Source organism: Ambystoma mexicanum, chromosome 3q (assembly GCF_040938575.1).
Source record: "Ambystoma mexicanum isolate Mex_15411 chromosome 3q, UKY_AmexF1_1, whole genome shotgun sequence".
NCBI classification, from domain to species: domain Eukaryota; kingdom Metazoa; phylum Chordata; class Amphibia; order Caudata; family Ambystomatidae; genus Ambystoma; species Ambystoma mexicanum.
The window spans coordinates 307612010-307635972 of NC_090926.1; the positions used below are offsets into that span (position 1 = coordinate 307612010).

Sequence of the window (23963 nt, forward strand, 5' to 3'; positions counted from 1 at the left end):
GCATTTGCTCCAGGCTTTTTTTATTTTGTTAATTTTTTTTGCTTGACATGCGCTTCTCTCCAGGAAGGGGGTTAGCCTGCCTCAGAGACAGCACGTGTTTATTGTTTTTATTTTTTAAATTGTCTTTATTTGCATTTTACAAAAAACAATAAACAATACTCAACAGCATTCCAACGAGGAACCCCCTCAACTAAATATTGTAGAGAAACAAAACCCCCCTGGAAACCCACCCCCACCCCCCACACTCTCCCCAAGCATATCATCAGCAAAGTACTTTAGCACTCTGGAAAAAAAGGCCACATAAATAAAAACAGATATAGACAGAAATTAAACCTTATCACCACACCACCATCCCAAAATTGTGACCATAACATTGCACAGCCCAAGTAGAGTAAGAAACATCACAGAGTCACCCCTCCATCGACTTCACATCTGAATCCGCTTCCGAGTCCTCCTTCCTAGCCATATAACTCCTGAAAGGGCCCCAGTAGTCTATAGGTTTGCTGGCAGTTGGAAGCGTTAAATTGTACTGAGTCTCTCTGTGTTCACAGCACGCCAACAGATTGAGCCAGTGCTGGAACGTGGGCGGCGCTGGGGCCCCCCACTTCTGTGCTAAAAGCGTCCTGGCCAGAACTGAAGCCATGCCAACAAGGCGTCTCTGGCTAGCAGAGCCAAAATCCACCAGCGCTAGCAACCAGCATTCGGGGGTAAAGGGGATATCAATATCAATCATACTTGACATAGCCTCTGCTATACTCGACCAGAGAGTATAAACCAAGGGGCACAACCACACCACATGAAGAAAGTCAACAGGGGTTTGACATCCCCTCTTACATTCTGGGGGCTGAAGAGGAAACATTGTGTGTATTCTCAGAGGGGAAAAGTATGACTGATGCAAAAATTTAAATTGTATCAAGCGAAATCTACAATTGACAGAAATGGCCCTGGTCTGAATGCAAACCTGACTCCACTGCTCTTCCGACCACACTTTCCCCAGGGAGCTCTCCCACCTACCCCTATAACCAGTACCAGAAGAAGGGTGGGCCTCTCGGGCCAAACCGTACAGAGTCGAGATTAGCTTCTTGGTGGATGCTGGCTCAGTGGCGTATGAAATGAGAGGGGAAGGGAGAGGGGCGACCGGGAACTCACTCCACCCGGCTCTCAGCAACTCCCGCAACCGAAAATACAGAAGATGTGTTATAGGATTCCAAGGGCCCCTTGCCGTGAGATCATCCCAGAGCACAAATTTACCGTCCGGCGCCACATCCCCCAAAGTATGAATCTGGAGATTAGAGAAGTGTTGAATAAACACCTTCTCATGTGTGAGCGGGATGCCCCGAACGCGATATATAGCCATTGCTGGAACGATAATGTTTAATGTTAAGTTAAAAATGTATTGCAACCATATATGTGCACGGCACTTTTGAATGTTATGTGATTGATATTGCTGAAAAATGCCAATAAACAAATTTAAAAATAAATATAGCCATCGCTGGAGCGTACCACTGGGGCAACCTAGTCCGCTCCGTGAGCCGATGCCAGGCTCTGATAGTGATGTCAATAGGCTGGATCTCAGCCTTGGGGCATCTCTCCCGCAGAGCCCACAAGAGACCCCTAAGATCGTCAGGATACGCGATGGCCTTCTCCAAACGAGAATGCGCTAGGTCAACCGAGGGGGACCACCACCACACAGCATACTGCACCTGTGCCACCAAATAATATAAATTAAGATCTGGCACATCCATTCCCCCCTGGGAGTAGGGACGACACATAGTCTCCAGGGAGACGCGAGGATACTTCCCAGCCCATAGCAGTTTATTCATCAATGTCTTCACACGTCGCCAAAAAGAAACCGGAGGCCAAATCGGTACATTGTTGAACACATATAACAACCTAGGCAACACCACCATCTTGGACAATGCAATGCGAGCGGCCTGAGAACGAGGAAGGCGGGACCACGTATCCACTCTGTGCTCCAAGTGTTTTAAGGCGGCGAGATAATTCTCCTCATAAAGCCTAACAGGGGAAGTGGATACCCGGATACCCAAATAACAGATGCCTAGTGGACGCCACGCAAAAGAGTCACCGATATCTGCAGGGGAGACATCTGGGGTAAGCGAAAGCACCTCCAGATTTTGCCCAATTGATACAGAGACCAGACATAGCCCCAAATTCCTGGATCTCCTCCACCACAGGATTCAGATTGATTTGCGGGTACTTTATGTATATTAACATGTCATCCGCGTACAAGGAGACAATAGACGTATGGGACCGAAGTGAAACCCCCCTATGGGCATGAAATTCCCTAAGAACGCAGGCCACTGGTTCTATGGCTAAAGCGAATAAATAGGGGAAAAGGGACAGCCCTGCCTAGTGCTCCTCGAAGGAAAGATAGGAGCGGACTGGATACCGTTAGTATATACCAGGGCCCTTGGGGCCGTGTACAACAATCGGATACACTGCAAGAACGTGGTGCCCATACCAGCTCTCCTGAGGACCTCGAAAAGAAAAGGCCACTCGGCAGAGTCGAATGCCTTTTCTGCATCGAGTGCTGCGACTACAATAGGGACCTCAGGGTTAATGTTGTGCATCAAAGTGAATAGTCTACGAAGGTTGTTCTGAGTAGACCGGCCCGGTATAAATCCCGCCTGGTCCGGAAGAACCAAGGCTGGCATAAGAGGAAGAAGCCTATCTGCTAACAGCTTGGCGATAATCTTATTATCGGTATTTACCAACGACAGAGGTCTATACAATGCACAATATCTGGAATCCTTATCTGGCTTAAGCAGAACAGTTACCAAAGCTGTCCTAGTGGACTCGGGAAGAACCCCGGAAGAAGCAGACGCTTCAAACATTTTACGTAAATGAGGGATTATTAAAGCAGGGAAAGCCTTGTACAGCTCGGCAGTGATGCATCTATTCCTGGGGCCTTACCATTTGGAAGAGATTGAATAACTTGAAGCAGTTCCTCATCCGTGGGAGGTTCTTTCAACAAAGCCCCCACGGTTGGGTCAAGCCACCCCAGTACTACCCTATCCAAGTAACGGGTGATGTCGTTGTGAGAAGCTCTCGTTTTAGAGGTGTACAGCGTTTCATAATACCCCCGAAACATTTCATTAATCTTACCACTATCCCTGGTGGACTCTCCCTCCATAGTTTCAATTTCCACCATAGATCGCAGATGGCGCTCCTGGCGAATAGCCCAAGCAAGCGTTTTGCTAGGACGATCTCCCTCCACAAACCTGGAAGCTATAATCGGGTCCCCCAGAAACCTATCCTCGTCGGCTAAATGAAGCTGTATTTCCCTCCTCTTATCCTCAATGCTATCCTGAGTTTCCGGGGAATTAGACCCACATTGAAATCCCCCGTCCAGACCACCTCATACCCGGGAAATGTACGCAAGTGCATAGCACAATTCAGAAAAAAGTCAGGGCAGTCATAGTTGGGGCCATATATGCTTACAAATAGGACCGACCATCGCGCAATCTCCCCTGCCACCATGACAAACCGACTCTCTGTATATGTAAGTGTTTTATGCAATTTGAAGTTCAAGGAACTGTGAATTTAAATTGCCACACCCCTGGAATGGGTAGAGTATGAAGAGGCATATCTATGAACTCCCCAGCCAGCCAACGCTGGCAAGCTTTGCTCCGGCCCCAGGTGGGTTTCTTGGACACAGAAGACATTGGCATGATGATTCCTCAAGTAGTGCGCAAGGAGTCGGGATTTTTTCCGGTTAGTGCAGCCCCGAATATTCCATGAGATTACAGTGAGATTCATATTTGAAAGTGCGATAGGCCCACAGACCTGAGTTACGTCATGTGGGAACAAGGACAGTAATTAGAGGCAGCAAGTTTAGCGTGGTAGGTGAACACTGAACAAAAAGAACATGGAAAGAAACCCCAAGGTGCCAATATTTCCGAAAAAAAACCTGAAAGATAGATCCCCCCACAAGTAACACTCTCAGAACTGCTTGACTAACCTTCAAAACCCTCTGAAGTAAAACTCCCCACCCTCCACCCACCCACACCAGAAACCCCAATCTACCGGCTGTCACATCCCACCCTACCTCCAAAAACCCCTCACAGAACACACCAAACAAAAGCATAGCGCCGCTGGGCATGAGGGGTGCTGGGGGCTGCTGCAGCTCCATCTGGCCGGGGGCTACACCATATCCTCTGAAGTATGTACATTAACCACATTGCCCCTTTCATCGACAATATTACCCTTAAAACAGGCAAATATGAGCCCCTGCGGGGCACCAGATCATACAAGTAGAGGAAAAGAGAAGAAAAAAGAAAAAAAGGGCATAACATCCAGCATTACATCAGGGTGAGCCCCGAGAGGACTCCTCAGGAGCTTGAATTTCGTTTGCAAATCTCTCAGCAGCATCAGAGGAGGTGAAGAACAGGGTTTTGCCATCATGAAAAACCTTAAGCTTTGCTGGATACAGCATTGCGTAGCGAACAGCCTTTTATTTTAGAATGATTTTAGCATTTTGAAACGGTTTCCTCTGGTCCTGTACTTGCTGGCTGAAGTCTGGGAAGAGCCGTATAGTTGCTGAGCCCCATTTTAAGAGTCTTCTTCTCTCTCGCCGCCCTCAGCAGCGTATCCCGGTCTCTATAATGGAAAGTCCGAGCGATAATGGCCCTCTCGGGAGCACCAGGGGGAGGCCCGCTCGCCAACGATCGATGTGCTCGCTCCACCATGAAGTGGCTAGTGACCGGGGGATTATCAAGTACATCCATCAGTAACCTTTCCACAAACAATTCCATATTGTCAATCTGGGTGTATTCCGCCACCCCGGTAATCCTTATATTATTCCGCCTAGATCTCCCCTCAAGATCCTCGTTCTTTGCCACAACTGTCTGGACCGTTTGTTGAAGAGAAGCGACTTCCCACTGGAGCACTGCTATTTTGTCCTCGCTGTCCCCAATTCTATGTTCAGCCTCGGACATTCTGCCGCACAATTTATCAATCTGAACCGCGGAGCAGTCTACCTTGCAAGATAAAGCATCAATTTTTGCACCAAGACTGTCTGTGCTCCCTTTCAACGCCAACAGAGTTTGATTGAGGGCCCCAATGTCAATCTGCGAAGAGTTAGAGCCTGAGTCCTGTTGTGACGGATCTCGGTCCTGTCGAACTGCTCCATCCTGGCCTGCTTTTTCTGATTACCCATGCCAGACAGATACCACGAGGATTGATTGAGGGTAAAATGCCAGATCCGTTGAAAAAGACCGTGGCACACACAGCCGAGATATCTTTAGGTAACTCTTTCACGACAAAGGCCCAGGCCTCCCACTGGAGCACTCCCCGAACAGGGCTCCCAGCCAATAGCAACAGAACGGCAGGAGTGAATAAACAAGCCGTTCAGGGGAGCCCAGGGAGCCCCTTGGAGGTGCAACCAGGACACGGCACCTCTGCCCCACCCAAGATCAGCACTGATCAGACCGAGACCACCGAATCTCATCCCAGGCTCATCTCCGCAGGAACCCTGGCAGGTGAAGATGTCAGGAAGGTGGGACAGCCCCCCACCCCTCCCAATTCAAGGCACAGTAGCAGGTTGCGGCATGTCCAGCGGGGGGGATAGCCCATCCAAGACAGAGGCCCCCAGTCCAGCGAGCACTCCCTAAGACCAGAGCGTCGCTGCTCCAAGGACCCCCCCCCCCGCCACCAGCAGTCCAGAGCACAGCAGAGGAGCGGAAGAAGGATCCTCAGGACACCACCACAGGATAAAACCCTGCCGCCAGCCAAACCAAGAGGGAAGAGGCCAGGGGGACCAAAACCCGGCCACAGGACAATCCAGCCCCCTCGTGGGTCCCACCCAGCCGTGGGGGTCCCTCGCCAACGCTCACCTCAGCGGGCGGGCAAGGTCCACGTGTCGCGGGCGGGAGCGCCTCTCTCTCTGGAGTGCCCAGAGATCTCCCGCTCCGGAGCCGGCCACCAACGCCAGGCGCAGCCACAGCTCCAACGCCGCCCCAGCCAACGGAGACCCGCACAGGCACCAAGGCAATCCCCGGCACCAAGCGCCTGGCCCCGTCGCGGCTGTCAACGCTGGGGAGAGGGGCAGCGCGCAATCAATCACAGGCCCGAACCACCGGTCGATGACAATTCCTCCGGGCTCTGATGCCGAAACTGCTCCCAGCGCTGCCCGCCACCCTCCGCTGCAGCCAACACCGCAGTAGCTGCTGGATAGAGCCACATCAGGGGGCAATGCAGACCAAATTAGTCAGTCTACGGTGGAGCGCTCTCAGGCCACCGCCATCTTGCGCGCCGCGTCACAGCGCCCCCCCTGCTCCAGGCTTTTAATCTAGTCATTGTGGCCAAAGGGAACATCAATTAGTTTACATTCTGAAAACAGCGGTAGCCACACTATTCTAAGTGCAGTGCTTCATTTTGTGAATGCATTGTGTAAAGAGCTTTCAAATGTTCCCATGCCCTGCGTGAGAAAAGCATCCATTGCTGTTTTTGCTACGGAATTCTGGGAATTGTAGTTTTGTTGCCCTTGGTTTCAAGTTAGGGCTAAAATTCACTAAATTTCAAGAAAAAATCAGGCTGGATAACTTCCTCACACATGGCATGGAAAACATGAGACCTCTGAATAGAAATGTAAGAAATTAATGATCAAAATGCACCTAAATGAGCCAGAGTTTATTAATGTTAGAAATCAGGTGTTGTACTATATGAGCTCCACTGAGGTGTACATTTCCTTTATGATTACATGGCACCTTATATTTTTCTTGACCTTTTAAAAACAATAGGGCATAGATAGGTAATATAGCAGCTAACTAACATGAACAAACGATAGGTTTTAAGCTTGCATCCAAATACAACGTGATCTGCTGTCATGCAAAGTTCTACTAGAAGGGAGTCCCTGAGAACAGCTGCCTGATTAGGAAACGATTAGCCACACACATCATCTTGTCGGTGTAAAACTGCACATTTCCCAAAGCTGACATTACTGACTTGGAAGGGACATAAAATGGGAAACGCTTCTGAAAAAAACCTAGACCTTGGCCTTGCAGGGTACTCTGCTCTTTTACAGGAAGCCAGTTAAAAGTGCAGAGGGTGAGGACGAAAGGCTCGCTCTGGGCCAGACACAAAACCACTCTGGCTGTTGATTTCTGGACTAAGTGAAGTCTATATAGTTCAGATTTTGGAAGCCCAAGATAGATAGCATTGTAGTAATCAATGCAGCTAGGCACAAATACATTAGCAAGTTGAATGTTCTGCAGAAGAGAAAGTCTATAAGCCATCACAGAGTCTTCAAATGAAACTACTGCACCTCCTCAGAGGTACTCTTCCTTTCCTCTCATTCCCCCAAGCTCTGGTTCTCTCTAGGTTGGACTATTGCAACAGCCTCTTTCTTAATCTACCTACCTCTACTCTCCCCCCTTTGCAATTTATCCAGAACAGGACTGCGAGACTTGTCCTTGGCCTCAAGCCCTGGGATCATATCTCTTCAGCTCTGAAATCTCTCCATTGGCTCCCAGTGGATGCAAGGATTAAATTCAAAACCCTCTGCATTGTGCACAAGGCTTTCTGGGGCCTGGGTCCAACATACCTTCAACTATCCCTCCGCAAATACCTCCCATCTTGAGCACTCCGCTCCTCTACCTCTAACTCCCTCAGGGTCAGTCGTTTCTCAAAGAAACAAGCTGGAACGTAGATCTCTGTCTTCGGCTGGGGTCTCCCTCTGGAAACGCCTCCCTGCCACTCTAAAACTTGAGGAGAACCATCTTCCGGTTCCAGAAGCACCTCAAGACCTTCCTCTTTGCTTCTGCTTTCGCCCCCCCCCCCCCTCCGCTTCTGATTCTACTCTCGCTCTTTCCTCCGGGCCCAGGTACCTGCTCCTCTTGCCACCTACACGCACTACCTCCGGGCCACCCCTTGCACTGGGGTCTGTATCTGTACCCATACAGCCCCCCCTTTTTATTTTCTTCCTGCACTTATCAGAACTACCCAGCCTGCTGCCTTAAACCCAGCACTTGCCGCTTGCTGGCTGCACTCCCTCCGTTTGTTGCCTTTTTATTTATTAATTTATTATTATTTATGTTTTTTTCCTCCTCCCTCCGCACTCTCCTTTTGTTCCCCCTTCCATGCACTTCTCCCCCTCCCCCTCTAACATGCACTTGCACGTTCTCAATGTCACTGGGCCTAGTAAGGGATAGTTTCTTACCTGTAACTCCATTTCTCCAGCATTGGTATCTTTCATGGATTCACATGCTTAGAATATTCCCCGTCATCGGACTGGGAAACCTCGGTATATTTATAAAGACGTTTTCCATAGGAAAAAATTTCGACACTTCTGTGTCCTAGCTACGTCGTTTTGTGCCGCTTACGCCTGCCCCAATAGGACGTAGCGGTATAAATAGCCCTGGCCCCGCGGCTCCCTTCAGATTTTAACCCCCAAAGTGGTATGGGGTATATATATATATATATATATATATATATATACATATATATATATATATATATATATAATATATAGTTTGCATGCAGGGGAGGCCGGCAGGCGCATGTGAATCCATGAAAGATACCAATGCTGGAGAAATGGAGTTACAGGTAAGAAACTATTCCCTTCTCCAGCATTGGATCTTTCATGGATTCACATGCTTAGAATAGATTGTATAGCAGTACCCCTAATTTGGAGGTGTGTAATGCAAACCAATATCATCATAGCCACACATGCATTTAGCCATAGAAAAAACTTCCAGTCATGGTACATTAACAGTAAAAACCAATTAAGATACATTGATAGAAGGAAAACACCCCTCTATGGGGCTTACCTTACTGAAACAGGTGTCGTAGGACTGCTCGTCCCATCTGCATATCCTCTGCATGTTGCTGCTCGAGGCAATAATGTCGGGTAAATGTATGCGGCACCGACCAGGATGCCGCTTGACAGATATCCCCCAGCGGACCACAATGCCGCCGATGACGAAGTGGATCTCGTTAAATGGGCCTTTGGGCGCTTTTCCAGAAGCTTCCCTGCTTTCGAGTGGCAAAAAGCAATCGTCGACGATACCCAGCGGGCAAGTCCTTGCTTTGAGATCGCTTTTCCCTTTGTCGAAGGGCCATAAGCCACAAATAGTTGTCTTGTACCTCTAAAGTCTTGAGTACGATTGAGGTAAAACTTCAGAGCTCTTTTTACATCCAATGTATGGAGAGCTTTTTCCGCGAAAGACGAGGGTGTTGCGAAAAATGTCGGCAGTACAATAGAAGAATGCTTGTGGAATATAGTTGGAACTTTTGGTATAAAATGAGGATTGGTTGCCAATACCACTTTGTCTTTGAAAAACCTCACGTATGGTGGATCGATTACTAACGCCTGTAGTTCCGAAAGTCGTCTTGCCGAAGTAATAGCCACCAAAAAGGCTAATTTCCACGATAAGAATTTTAAAGATGAGGACGACATAGGTTTGAAAGGCGCCTTCATTAGTCCCGCCAGTACCAGGTTGAGACTCCAGTTCGGAGGAAACTTTTTGGTTGGAGGAAATGTTCGAAATAAGCCTTTTAGGAAATGTTTAACTAATCAATCACTAAACAGTGGTGCTAAAAGTCTTTTACGAGTGAATTTCTAAATGGCCGCCAAGTGAACCTTTATCGAAGAAAAAGATAAACCCCTTTCTGCTAAGTGCAGCAACTATGGAAGAAGCTGCTCTGCCGCGATATTCAGGGATTCTAATCCTGGTTGATCCTTGCACCACATGCAGAATCTCCTCCACTTACATGCATACGAAGTATTCGTGGACGGAGGCCGCGCTGCTTGTAAAGTTCTACGACAGTCTGATGAAATGGTCAGAGCCCCAAATTCGGAGAAGTCAGGAGCCAGGCTGTCAGGCTGAGGCCGTCCGGGTCGTGTTGCCAAATTGCTCTCTTGTGCTGAGATAGAAGGTTCAGAATCTTCTGGAACCTCACTGGTTGCGTTATCAACAGCTGGAGTAGGTCAGAGAACGACGACTGCCTCGCCCAGTAAGGGGCCACTAGGATCACACAACATGGGTATTTGTGAATCCATTTTAGAGTCCTTCGGATGAATGGAAATGGAGGAAATGCATTCACAAACTTGCCCGTCCACGGGAAGGAGAATGCTTCCCCCAGTGAGTCGGGTTGTGGCCATCTGCTCGCATACTGTGTGCACTTCTTGTTCTCTCTCGTCGCAAAGAGATCTAGGGAAGGATGGCCCCATTTTCTGAAAACTTTCCTCAGTTGCTGGTCGTTCAACTCCCATTCGTGCAGTCGATTCATCTCCCTGCTGAGATTATCCGCCTGTACATTTTTTACTCCTGGCAGGTGGTAAGGTGATTTTAGGGCCCAATGTACCGCCCTCAACTCCAGTACGTTGATATGAAGGGTCGACTCTTCCGGTGACCACTGACCTTGCACTTGCAGGGACTCCAGATGGGCTCCCCATCCAGTCAGAGATGCATCCGTCACCACCGTCATCTGAAACTCTGGTTCCTGCAGGGACATCCCTCTCGTTAGATTGTCTAAGAGCTGCCACCACCGAAGCGCTTGCAGAAGCTTGTTGCTGATAGACAATTTGTCAGACCACAATCCCCGACTTTGGGACCATCGGTCTGCCAGAAATTCTTGTATTGATCTCATGAAGAGACGACAATTGTTTACTAATGGGATACAGGACGCCATGGCCCCTAGAAGTGACGTATTTTCTTACCGACACACTGGTGTTGGCTTTCCACTCCTTTGCCTTGTGCCCGAGTTTGTGAACTCTTTCCAAGGATGGTTTTACCAGTCCTGACTGCGTCAGGAACTACGCACCCAAAAACACCGAGTTCCTTGAGGGAGTTGAGGACTTCTCGAAGTTGATCGCAAAGCCTAACCGCTGCAGAAGTCGCGTAGTGGCTTTTAGACTTGCTTGTGCTATTATCGGAGACGACACCCTTACCAACCAATCGTCCAGATAAGGGTAAACATGATGACCTTTTCTTCTTAGCCAAGCTGCTACTGGAGCTAAGCACTTTGTGAACGTCCTGGGAGATGACTTTAGTCCGAATGGGAGTACTTTGAACTGATAGTGGGTTCGTCCGACTACGAACCTTAGAAATCTTCTGTGTCGTCGACGCATTGGTATATGAAAATATGCGTCTTGCAGGTCTAACGACGCCAGAAAATCCCCCGGCTGTATAGATCGGATAACCTCCTGAAGCGTAAGCATTTTCAACTTCAGACTTTTCAGTGTATTGTTGAGATCTCGGAGATCTAGAATGGGTTGCCACTTGCCGTTGGGTTTTTTGACAATGAAGTAACGGGAGTAAACTCCCTGACCCCTCTCGGCCACCGGGACCAATTCTATAGCCCGTTTTTGCAGCATAAGTACCACTTCTTGTTGTAATATTTGAAGATGGGGTTGTGCCAAAAACACAGGTGGAATGTGCAGTGTCACATTTTTGAACTGCAAAGAGTGGCCCAGTTTCACTCTGTCTAACACCCAACGGTCCGATGTTATTTTCTCCCACTCGTCGACACAGCGAGACACTCTTCCTCCTAGGACGTCCTGAAGCTCGTCATTGTTGGGTCTTCGACTGCTTGTCTTTCGTGGACGATGAATAACCTCCTCTTCTTCTAGAAGCCTGATAGTCTCTGCATCTTCTAGTCGCCTGGGCAGCTCGCCTATAGCCTTAAGAGGAGTACAATGGCCTGCTGAAACCCCAGTCCCTGGATGACACAAATCGGGAATTTCCTGATGCTCCTCTGAAGGGGAGAAAAGATCGAAAACTTCTGCCGCTCTGTAGGGCTCCAAGAGAGCGTGCTGTGTCCGAGTCTTCTTTCATGCCTTTTAAGGCCTCGTCCACCTTCTCCCCAAACAATTGCTCCCCTTCACATGGCATATCAAGCACTTTGTACTGTACCTCTGGCCTAAAGTTCATACACTTAAGCCAGGCTTGCCTTCTCAAAACCACTCTGTTGTTTATTTGTTTGAAACCTGTTTCCGCCGGGTCTACGGCAATGTTAATTGAGTGGTTTGACGCCTCTTCCCCCTCACGCACCAGCAACATAGCAGATTTTCTCTGCTCATCCGGTAGATGTTCCAGGATAGGGGCTAAATGGTGCCACATTTCTCTGTCGTATCTCGCCATTATAGCCAGTGAGTTAGCTGCCTTCACCGTTGTCGCTCCTACCGACAACACTTTCTTGCCAAAGGCATCCTGCCTCCTGGCCTGGTTGTCCGGGGGGGTTGTGCATTTATGCTGTGACCTCGCCTTTCTTGCAGCAGCTGCCGATACCACAGATTCCGGGAAGGGCTGCAAAGACAAACATTTTGGAGTAGACTCCGGAGCTTTAAACTTCTTTTCCAGTCTGCCTTTAACCGCAGGCTCCGAAAACGGATGGTGCATGGTTCGTAACCCTTCTTGCCAGACTGAAAATACCGACTTCCTCCTCTTCCCCATATGATCAAACAAGAAGCAGTCTTTCTTTTCCTCCTCCGGGGTCAGGCCAAACTTGATACATGCTTTACCCATCATTGCGTGGAAGGAACCGATGTCATCCGGCGGTGATGGTTGCGCCGGACTTCTTGGAGCTTCCACCTCAGCCTCCGATTCCCATGTTGGATCTCTTGAAGGGGACGATGATATGTCCACAGATGATATTGAGACGGCCGCTTCCTGTTGTAACAGGGCCTCTGGTAAGTTCGGATAGTACACCTCCTAATGCCAGCCCTCCGGAGGGGCCACTGTCGACGATTCCACCTTCTCAATCATCGTCATCTGAATCGACGAAGCGATTGCAGGAATAAACTGCGCTGATGGAATTGAAGGCGTCGATGACCGAACTCCCGTCGACGACAGGAATGGTTGTGGTGCAGGCTCCTGAGGCGTTCCGCCTTTTTTGAGCTTCATTTATGCTTTGACGAATCTCGACTCGAGGATGACCTGTGATGGTCTCTTGAGGAAGTCTTAAACAGATCTTTTCTATCCTTTTTTGACGAAGAAGAAGATGAAGCTTTTCCCTTTGATGACGATTCTCTCGTAGAATGTTTCTCAGAGGAACGCTTCTCCGTCGAACGTGGCTTCTTCACCGGCGGCTCTGCAGATACAGAGCGGCGGGGAGCTGCCGGAGATTTTGATCTCGAGGCCAAACTATGTGTAGAGCCTACCTCCGAAGGAGGGTACGCTCCCGCGCCATCATTCAGCCACGTCACCAGACGTCTATTTCGGACTTTCAGGGTCTTCTGTGAGAAGCCTTTACAAATCTCATAACTGTCTGCAGAATGTTGAGGATGAAGACAATACACGCAATCCATATGCCCATCTCCCTCGTAAACCTTTTTCAATCCGCATGTAGCACATGGACGGAACAACGCCTTCCCAGACAATGGGAAAGAAAGAAAATCAACCTTGTAAAATTGCAGATACCACGAGGTGACCCCACTACTTTGGTAGACGGTTGAAATCTGAAGGGTTCCACGGGGGTGCGGCTATTTATACCACTACGTCCTATTGGGGCAGGCATAAGCGGCCCACAACGACGTAGATAGGACACAGAAGTGTCAACATTTTTTCCTATGGAAAAAGTCTTTATAAATATACCGAGGACTCCCAGTCCGACGACGGGGAATATTCTAAGCATGTGAATCCATGAAAGATCCAATGCTGGAGAAGATCGTTGTTTTTGTTTCTTCCCTGTTCCCCTTCCCTTCCTTGTCGTGCTCTGAAACACTTGTGTATGAGCACGATAGAAATTAAATATCAATCAATCAATCAATCAAAAAGAAAGTCCTTCAAGTTAAGCTAAGATGTTGGGAGGAATATAGCAAAGAATCCACCAACGCCCAGATTTCGTACCAAAGTAGCACAGGATCCTAAAGCCGTGAGCCAAGAATGAATAAGCCATGCATTCCAATGATCAACAGTTGTACTTATCCTAGTCTTTGAATAACATATCAAAAGCTCTCTTTTGGAGGGATTAAAGTTTAGTTTGTTGCTGTCCATCCATTCTCAAACCTCCTGCAGGCATCTCCTAAAAAGGACAGTAGCAGTTCCCAGGTCAACCTCCAAATCCGAAGACTACCTAGGTATCATTAGCATACTTGAAGCAGGTTAGCTCGTAAGAGCAAACAAAATTGGCCGAAGATCTTAAATGTTTATTAACCAAAAGAGAACTGAGGGAAGAGCCCTGTTGTACACCACAAGTGACCGCCACTAGCTTTGACTCAAAAGGAGGAAGAGCCACTGACTGTATTCAATCAGACAAATCGGACTTCAGCCAAGCAATAACAGTGAGACCCAGAAGATGACCCAGAAGGTAAGAATGATTAACAGTGTTGAAAGCTATTGAGCGAGCTAAAGACACTAAGGGCCTGACACCGTCGTCATCCACTACTCTCCTGATATCATCCAGTGCTGTGACAATAACAGACATCATACTGTAGCGCAGAAGTCTGCCAGAGGATAATCCAAGTTAGGAGGTTCTTCTATAAATGTTTGCAATTGAGAAGTACAATCTTCCCCGGATCGGAGAGAGATGAAGTTGGCAAGAAAGGGAGAAGGATCACTAGGACCAAAAGAAGGCTTTTTCAACAACAGGATAATTACCAGTAGTTTGGAAAAATTGTGAACTATCCAAGTATTAGAGGTTTTTACTAATGGTGCAAATGGCAAAGACAACAAGGGCACGGCCATCCAAAATGTGTGGTGGCCGGGGCATGGCTGTTGTGGTGATCCCATGGGACGAAGAAAAGACATCATTTTTAGGAATGTTAACTGATACAGGCTAACATTTCAGAAAAATTGATCTAGTTTCTAAGCCTAAAGTATGTTAATGGAAAGCATAACTCCATCAGTATCTCAGACTGGATTAGTTCAGCTTGAATTTTAAGACTTTTGGTGAAAAAAAACAAAGCAAAGTTATCACAAATTGGTTGTGAAGGAATTTCTGAACATCCCAAAGGACTAGGATTGCAAATGACTGAGTACTTTAACCTGTTCCCGAGACAGTTTTGCAATATTAAATATGAGGATTGAAAATATTTGTTCTTTGTGCCAACTAAGGCCTTATTATAGGATCTGGGAGATACACACATTTTCTGTTTACAGCTGCAATCATATTACCTTCCGAAGTCCCTTCAGGTTGCTTAAAAGAAATGTTCAGGACCTAATGGTCTGAGGTATACCATGTGTTACCAGGTTGTATTTTTTACAACATCTCTAAAGCTTTAAAGGGGCTGAATTATGGATAGCTTTTGAGGTTTTCTCTTAGAACCTGTCCAAATTCCTAGAGTGATCTGGTCCCTGTTCCCAAAGATTTCAAAGGATTTTCACCATCTGATGAAGAGGTTCTTAGTTTCTTCGAAAGCTAATGCATTATTCCATCTCAGCATACTCCTTTCAGCTAGTCCAATGAAAGGTATCAAAACCCAAACTTTTGTGATTCTTTTTAATGCTGGGCTAACACCTCGAAAAGAAAACATGATTTGCTGTAAGATTATTTCAGACAGTCGTGCACAGCGGACCATTTTCAATTTTAAAGAGAAGATTTATTATCTTGCACCTGTTCTTAGTATCAATAGCAGCAGAAAAAGGTACCCCAGCATGATTGGACCAGAGGAGAAAAGTAGGTGAATGCTCTGTTATTAAATTTGGATTATAAAAAACACAGTCAAACATCTGGGCCTGTCCAATGTGTTGTCTCATAGACCAATTGCAAAAGTCAAAAATCTGCAAGAAAACAAGAGCAGCTTTGGTGTTTGAATTGCCTGGTACATCAAACCAGTAGGTCAAATCTTCCAATAAAGTCACCTTGGAGCTGTCAGCAAAAATGATAAATTCTGTGAAAAAAAATTGAGGAAGAAGGTTAGCAAGAATCTGCTGTGGTTGTTGCACCAAATAAACATTTAAAATGCAATAAGTCTACGCTGCTCATGCTCATATTAATTTTAGATCTAATACAACATCCCCACCTTTCCTACCTGTGCGGTTATGTTTTATGCTAAGTTTGTCATAAAAAGTAAATCAGGTTTAAAATAAGGAATAAGAATGTTGATGGAAATACAATTTGTGATAGCTGATCGTACATTAATCAACATTGCTTTGATGTGAGGGGTGCTAATATTCTGATTAGATGAAGAGTGAAAATCCGTCCCTCTACGCGATGCGAACGAGCAGTCTCTGCAAATATCATTTGACTTGGGGTCATTCCGCATTGTAATACTTATCCTGCCCTGTATATAACAAAGAAATCCTTGCGCCAGTATGTCTTTCTCCTTCATAGAAAGATGATTTGATGTCTTGAACGATCAAAGTATCGGGACATCATGTATCAGTCATGAGGAAGCTGGAACAGAAGCACACCAGTTGGCCCATGAAAAAGGTGCAGAATAAAGCCCAGACTGGTAAACAGACTCGGATGGTCTTGCCTTTGGTGAGCTGCATGCAGGCGTTTAGCCCAGGATTCTGCAACATTTGGCTTGCCAGATGTTTTGGACTACAACTCCCATCAGCCCTTGCCAGCATAGATAATGGTGATAGATCATGGGAGTCATAGTCCAAAACATCTGGAGATCTGCGGGTTGCCGACTCCTGCTTTAGCCCGAGCTGCTGGTTTCATATGATGCCATAGGCCAATCACTGACCATAGATGCAGTGTAAATGCCTGGCTTCTCCCAGAGTGGTAAAATGACCACCTTTTGCCAGTCTAAAATTAATAGCAAAAAAACCTTTCAACAGAAATGGGGATAGGCAAACTCTGGCAAACGATAGCACTCTACAAGTAACTATTATTAAGGAAAATAAAAAAAAATGAAATAAATGATTAGTTACTACAAACCAATATTGGTGTCTAGGCACCCACCACCACTTTAAGCGCTTGCAAGCAACACAACAAATAAAGAAAATTGACTGACATAACAAAGTTGAAAAGAGTCAGTGCTGCTGTAATTAAGCAATTTCTGAATCCGCTGAAGTTTAGAATCCAACGTTTGGGCAAGCCCTGTGTGACTCTTAAGCCAGAGCAGCTTGTGTCATATAATGAAAACAAAGGGGGCTCTGGGAATCTCTCTACCAGCACGAACACAGTCCAATAACCTGTTCTTGGGTGAATAACCCCTGGGAGAGACTCTACCAAGTCTTTAGCTCACTGTCCCTTTCACAGAGAAGAAATTTCCCCGCATATCAGCCTTTGTCCTGCCCAGGGGCAGTCCAGCGCCGAAATGCTAGGCAATTCTCATCTGAACAAGAGTACCATCAGTAACCCCATACACGTGTTTCAGCCTTGTTGGGCATCCTCAGTGAGGTGAAACTGGTGCCTCTCTAAGAACAGTGAGCAAAGGGTCCACGTCTGGATCGCCCTGTTAACTTAGGGTGAAACCCAAAGTTAATTTATTCAAAACAAAGGGGGGTCTGGGAATCTCTCTACCAGCACGAACACAGTCCAATGACCTGTTCTTGGGTGAATAACCCCTGGGAGAGACTCTACCAAGTCTTTAGTTCACTGTCCCTTTCACAGAGAAGAAATTTCCCCGCATATCAGCCTTTGTCCTGCCCAGGGGCAGTCCAGCGCCAAAATGCTAGGCAATTCTCCTCTGAACAAGAGTACCATCAGTAACCCCATACACGTGTTTCAGCCTTGTTGGGCATCATCAGTGAGGTGAAACTGTTGCCTCTCTAAGAGCAGTGAGCAAGGGGTCCAAGTCTGGATCGCCCTGTTAACTTAGGGTGAAACCCAAAGTTAATTTATTCAAAACAAAGGGGGGTCTGGGAATCTCTCTACCAGCACGAACACAGTCCAATGACCTGTTCTTGGGTGAATAACCCCTGAGAGAGACTCTACCAAGTCTTTAGCTCACTGTCCCTTTCACAGAGAAGAAATTTCCCCGCATATCAGCCTTTGTCCTGCCCAGGGGCAGTCCAGCGCCGAAATGCTAGGCAATTCTCCTCTGAATAAGAGTACCATCAGTAACCCCATACAAGTGTTTCAGCCTTGTTGGGCATCATCAGTGAGGTGAAACTGTTGCCTCTCTAGGAACAGTGAGCAAGGGGTCCACGTCTGGATCGCCCTGTTAACTTAGGGTGAAACCCAAAGTTAATTTATTCAAAACAAAGGGGGGTCTGGGAATCTCTCTACCAGCACGAACACAGTCCAATGACCTGTTCTTGGGTGAATAACCCCTGGGAGAGACTCTACCAAGTCTTTAGCTCACTGTCCCTTTCACAGAGAAGAAATTTCCCCGCATATCAGCCTTTGTCCTGCCCAGGGGCAGTCCAGCGCCGAAATGCTAGGCAATTCTCCTCTGAACAAGAGTACCATCAGTAACCCCATACACGTGTTTCAGCCTTGTTGGGCATCATCAGTGAGGTGAAACTGTTGCACTCTCTAAGAACAGTGAGCAAGGGGTCCACGTCTGGATCGCCCTGTTAACTTAGGGTGAAACCCAAAGTTAATTTATTCGAAACAAAGGGGGGTCTGGGAATCTGGATAATGCTTTCGGCCACTCAGTGAGCCAACATGCAATGCAAATAACTGGCTCCATCCACAGTGGTAAAATGACCACAGCGGGCCAGTCTAAAATGAATAACAAAGACAATCTTTCAACAGAAATGGGGCTACCAAACAGCAGCAGTGCTCTACAAGAAACCAATATTAATTAAAATGAGAAAGTGAATGAAAATAACAAGTTAGCTCAAAACCAATATTAGTGTCAAATCAGTCATTGCCGCCCTTAAGGGCTTACAGACAACACAACATGTATAAAACGAATGAACTAACATAACAAAGTTTAAAAGAACAAATGTTGCTATAATTACACTGCAAATCCTGCACCCATTCAAGGTTATGTTAGTTCTCATTGCCGAATCACTGTGTATCTAAAATTGTTATGATATGATATGACATTTTATTTATAGCGCGCCCATACACACGTTTTTCAGGGTGCGAAGAGGCAAGGGAGGATATGATTTTTATGGTCTCTTGTCAAAATGTACTTTCTAACACAAAGTTAATTGTTATGCTACCATATTTTACTTGTCTCAAAGGATAAAGAATTTTAGAGGTACACGCATTCTAGAAAGTATATTATTTTCCCTGTAAGCGTGCAATCTTTAGCTGGTAGGATATGTAGTTTGGTGACTTGAGTTGGTGATTGTGGTCTCAGTGTACTGGGGTCTAATCCTGGCTTGCCCACTTGACCACATTTTGACATCCTCACCAAATCTCTATAATACCCTTGTCTATTAAAATGGCAGAGTTTAGAATTGGGCTAAATATAAAAAGAAAATGTTTTTAAAAGACAGTAGAACCAGCACTGCATCATAGGATAAGAGCGACATTGTGTGTTCCATTCCACAGTGCAAACAAATGCGGTGTACATGTGTGTTTATGGCGCACAGCCTGATTATTTCTGCTGGCACTAAAACCTGAGTGACATAAATGAATACCCAATTAACATGTGCTATGTTATTTATCTTTATTACTGTATGCACTTAGAAGTGTTCCACTTGCTTTATTTTGTTTAAGTAGGGAGTTACTGCACCATACTGAAAGGCTAAATGAGCTGGAACTCCTGGAACATGACACAGCCACAGTGAATTTTCAAGAGTAGCGACTTGGTGGGAGATCTACTTTCTCCAGCATTGGATCTTTCATAGATTCACATGCTTGAATATTCCCTGTCGTCAGACTGGGAATCCTCTGTAATGTAAAGAATTATAAACTATATTAAAAACGTTCCCTCAGATAATATTGTCTCTTTTCACTCTAATATCGCCAAGTCGGCTGACATTTTCAAAATCCAGGTAGCTTCAGAAGAAAAAGGAACCAGTCCTCTATGAAATAGGGACAAGAGGCACCAGACAGTAACCACAATCCCTATATTGGATAAACTTTGGGAAGGATGGGAAAATATTCTGGCCACCCCTCTCTCCATGCCAGCACTGGTGGCAAGACCAGAAAAGAAATATAAGGCTCCTGATTCGGCACCATGGTGCCTAAGAGGTCACACTAAGCCAGACTCTGTAGTCTCGGTTGCAGCGAGAAAAAGACTGCAAAACCCGGCCTCTCCTCTCACAGCTCTGCCCGTTAAAGGACAACGCAATCTGGAGGCAATCGGGAGAAAGGTCTCAGAAGCAGCCTCATTGGCTGTATGGGCTAGTAACACCATAGTAATAATGGCCAGGTTGGAGAGAGAACTGTGGCTCTGCATGTTGGACCTAGTAAGACACCGACCAGATGAGTTCCAGGAGGAGGCTAAAGCCATAATCACAGATGGCGAGGCAGTCTCGGACCACATGATAGACACCTCAGTAGACGCAGCCCATTGCGGTTTTAGACAAATGGCACACGGCACAGTCTTGAGATGTCAGACCTGGATGAAGGCCACTAGCTTAAGACCAGAAGTACTTCGGGCTCAAGTCAGCACTAAGGGTCTTCACAAAATCTCTAGCTCCAGTAGCCACCCATCTCAGATGATCGGGCATACACGTTTTCCCATACCTAGATGACTGACTTGTAAAGGGGGGTTTCCCTTAGAGCAGCGTCAGAGGCAGTGGAAAGGGTGACAATCCTACTCCAAAACCTAGGCTTCTTGATCAGTGAAGACAAAACCTCTACCGTGCCAGCTCAAACAGCCATCTTCATAGGGGCAAATCTATATACTTGAGTCTCAAGGGATCATTCCTCTCCAGACAGGGTGACCGCAATGCAAATTCTCATTGCATGGTTCCAAAGGAAAACAAGCTCCACTGTAAGAGAATTCAAATCCCTTCTGGGCATGATGTCCTTCTGTATCATGCCCAATTGGATCCTGAAAATGAGACCACTGCAGGAGGAGCTGGACAAGCAATGGGTGCAACACAGCAGATCATGGGAGGACAGTGTGCACCTCACACCAAATCTCCAAAAGGCCCTGAAATGGTGGGCCAAGGACATCAATCTGCTACAGGGCATTCCTTTCCAAATACCAACGTCCACTCTTCTCCTAAGGACGGACACCTCACGGTCGGGATGGGGAGCCTACTTGGGCAATCAACTAGCCAGCGAGTGTGGTCACAAGCAGAATTATGCCTGAACATAAATGTGCTGGAACTCAGTGCCATCAGATGGGTGCTGAGATCTTTCTTGCTAGTACTCACAGGACAGGTGGTGAAAGTGCAGACGGACAACACTACGTGAATGTACTACACAAACAAAAAGGTGGCACTGAATCCAGCATCTTGTCACAAGAAGCACAAAGACACTGGAATTGGGCATTGCAGCACAGGATCCACATGAGGGCAGAACATCTTCCCGGGAAGGTTGACATACTGGCGGACAAGCTCAGCCGGCAATTCCTACAATTCCACCAATGGGAACTAAACAAGAAACTAGACAAGCTGTTCCACAGGTGGGGGGAAGCCTGAGATAGATATATTTGCAACCATCAAAAACAGAAAATGCAATCAGTTCACTTCTAGGTTCCCAAAGACATACTCCCTGGGAGATGCGTTCTCAGTGGACTGGAGGTTAAAGCTCTTTTACGGCTTCCCTCCAACGCCTTTAATTCCACGCGTGCTCCACAGAACGAACAAACAACATTCCATCATGATCATGATAGCCCCGATATGGCTATGTCAGATATGGCACACTGCACTCCTTCAACTAGCACGGGAGAACCCTGTCCATCACCAACCACATCCACACCTACTGTCACAGCACAGGGGCAAGTTGCTGCACCACAACCCTGCCAGCCTGTCTCTCAGGGGCTGGCTCCTCATCAGCGAAAATGCCACAACCTAGACCTCGAGTGCGGGGGTAAACTCCGAGCAGCCAGGGCTCCGTCCACAGGGTGAACATTTGTCAAAAAGTGGAAATGCTTCAAGGTGTGGTGCGCAGGGACAAGTACAGATACCCTTTCAATATCAGTGGAACAAATCTTACCTTATCTTTTACAGTTAGCAAAACGTGGACTAGCGGTCCCATCCATTAAGGTTCACCTTTCAGCCATCTCAGCTTATACCACTAAACCTTATCAAGACTCTCTGGTCTCGAATCCCGTGGTCAAAACATTCCTGAAGAGTTTAATGCACACCTTTCTGAGAAAGAGAAGAGCCATCCCTACCTGGAGCCTTAACACAGTTCTGGCAGCGCTGATGAGAGCACCCTACAAACCTATCCACAGATGTGACGTAAAGTTCCTTTCTTGGAAGACATCCTTCCTACTGGCCATCACATCAGCCAGACACATTGGGGAACTAGAAGCACTTTCCATCGAACCACCATTTATCATCTTTCAGAATGATAAAGTCATCCTCTGACCTCACCCTAATTTCATTCCTACGCTCATGTCTGAGTCTATTCTGTCGGAGCGGATTGTGCTACCTACATTCTTTGGCAACCATACAATCACAGCAGAGCAAACACTGCATTCACTGGACGTCGCTGAAGTTCTACATGGAAAGAACAAAAGACTTCAGGGCATCCAAGAGACTTTTCCTCGCGTTCGCAAGATGCACCAAGTATCGATGCATCACCAAACAGAGTCTGGCACGTTGGGTCTCCAGCTGCATTACCCATTGCCAACAAATGAGAAACGACCCGCTACCATCCACACCGACAGCACATTCCACCAGGGCGAGAGTGGCTTCAGCAGCGTTCCAAGCAGGGGCATCTCTAAAAGACATATGCTGTGCGGCTACTCTAAGTACACTCCACACGTTCGCCCAGCATTACTGCTTGGAAAAAGACGGCAGAAGGGAAACGGCAGTAGGACAGGCAGTGCTTCAGCACCTATTTGCTTAAGGTAGGAGCAGTCCAATGTTCTTTAAATGTTCTCTTCATATCCCGCCTTCCCGTTGCTGGTGTAACTGTTACATGTACTGTGCTAGGCTTCTTCCTCTAGTTCAGTTCTTCTAAGGTTGTGAGTAGCTTTACAGTCATAGTCGTGTTATATATTGCATATAGCTATATACAAATGTCTTGCTATCAAACACATTCATACTACTTTAGCTGCTTGGTATTTTATTGAAGCATGTGAATCTATGAAAGATCCAATGCTGGGGAAGTCTTTAGTTGTTTACCTGCAACTGTATTTCTCCAGCATGAGCATCTTTCATAGATTCACATGTGCCTGACCTACTCCCCTGAGGAGAGGCTGCTCCCTCCTCCAGTCAGTCATCAACTGTCAGCCTTCACGGTTCAAGATCTGAAGATGGCTGACTGGGGTGGAGATTAACCCTGCCACCTCATTGGTTTGGGTCTAAAAAGGACCAAAGAAGGTGGAGGGTCTACACAAGTGAGAGGCTACACAGGACCTGTGGGGCTGGGTGTGTAGCATTTCCCTAAGGGATATTTTTTAATATAGCTTATAAATATTTATATTACAGAGAATTCCCAGGCTGACGTCAGGGAATATTCAAGCATGTAAATCTATGAACGATACCAATGCTGGAAAAATACAGTTACAGGTAAGTAACTTAGACTTCTCCCTCAAGGGATCTGCATCATATCGTATAACACTTAGGATAATTGCCGGGTCCAGCAGGACCCCAGAAAACATTTAAAACATATTTTATTTATTTACAAAAATAAACACAAAATTACTGTCAGTCTGTTTCTCTCTCTTTCATTTTTTTCTTTTGTTGTTTCTTTCTGTCATTTTTTCTTTCTTTTTTATTGAAAAAGCTGAAACAGCGAGTGCTGTGAAATGGATACACTTCCCCTGATGCCAAGTAGCTGCCTTGTAGCTAGCTCCCAATGATATACTTCAGACAACCCAGACCCTTAGCTCTATTTCGCCACCATTGGATCTTTCATACATCCACATGCCCCAAATTATTCCCGGTGGTCAAGCTGGTAATCCCAAGTATCAATGAATCCCATGCTAGTAACCAAAATGTTATAATGTACAGCTTATCCATGGTGGCAAAGTCAGTATCCTGGCACCACCCGCAGAGACATCCTCCTGCACACAATAGTCAATTTGTGGGTGTCAGTGAAGGTTGGATCTGTGGGACCCACAAAACACTTTT

General features: G+C 46.6%; 1 protein-coding gene across 1 annotated transcript in view; it reads left to right on the plus strand.

Moving 5' to 3' along the window:
• The window catches only part of WNT10B (Wnt family member 10B), a 406409-nt gene that overhangs the window by 125394 nt on the left and 257052 nt on the right, over positions 1 to 23963 (plus strand). The gene's annotated exons all lie outside the window — the stretch shown is intronic.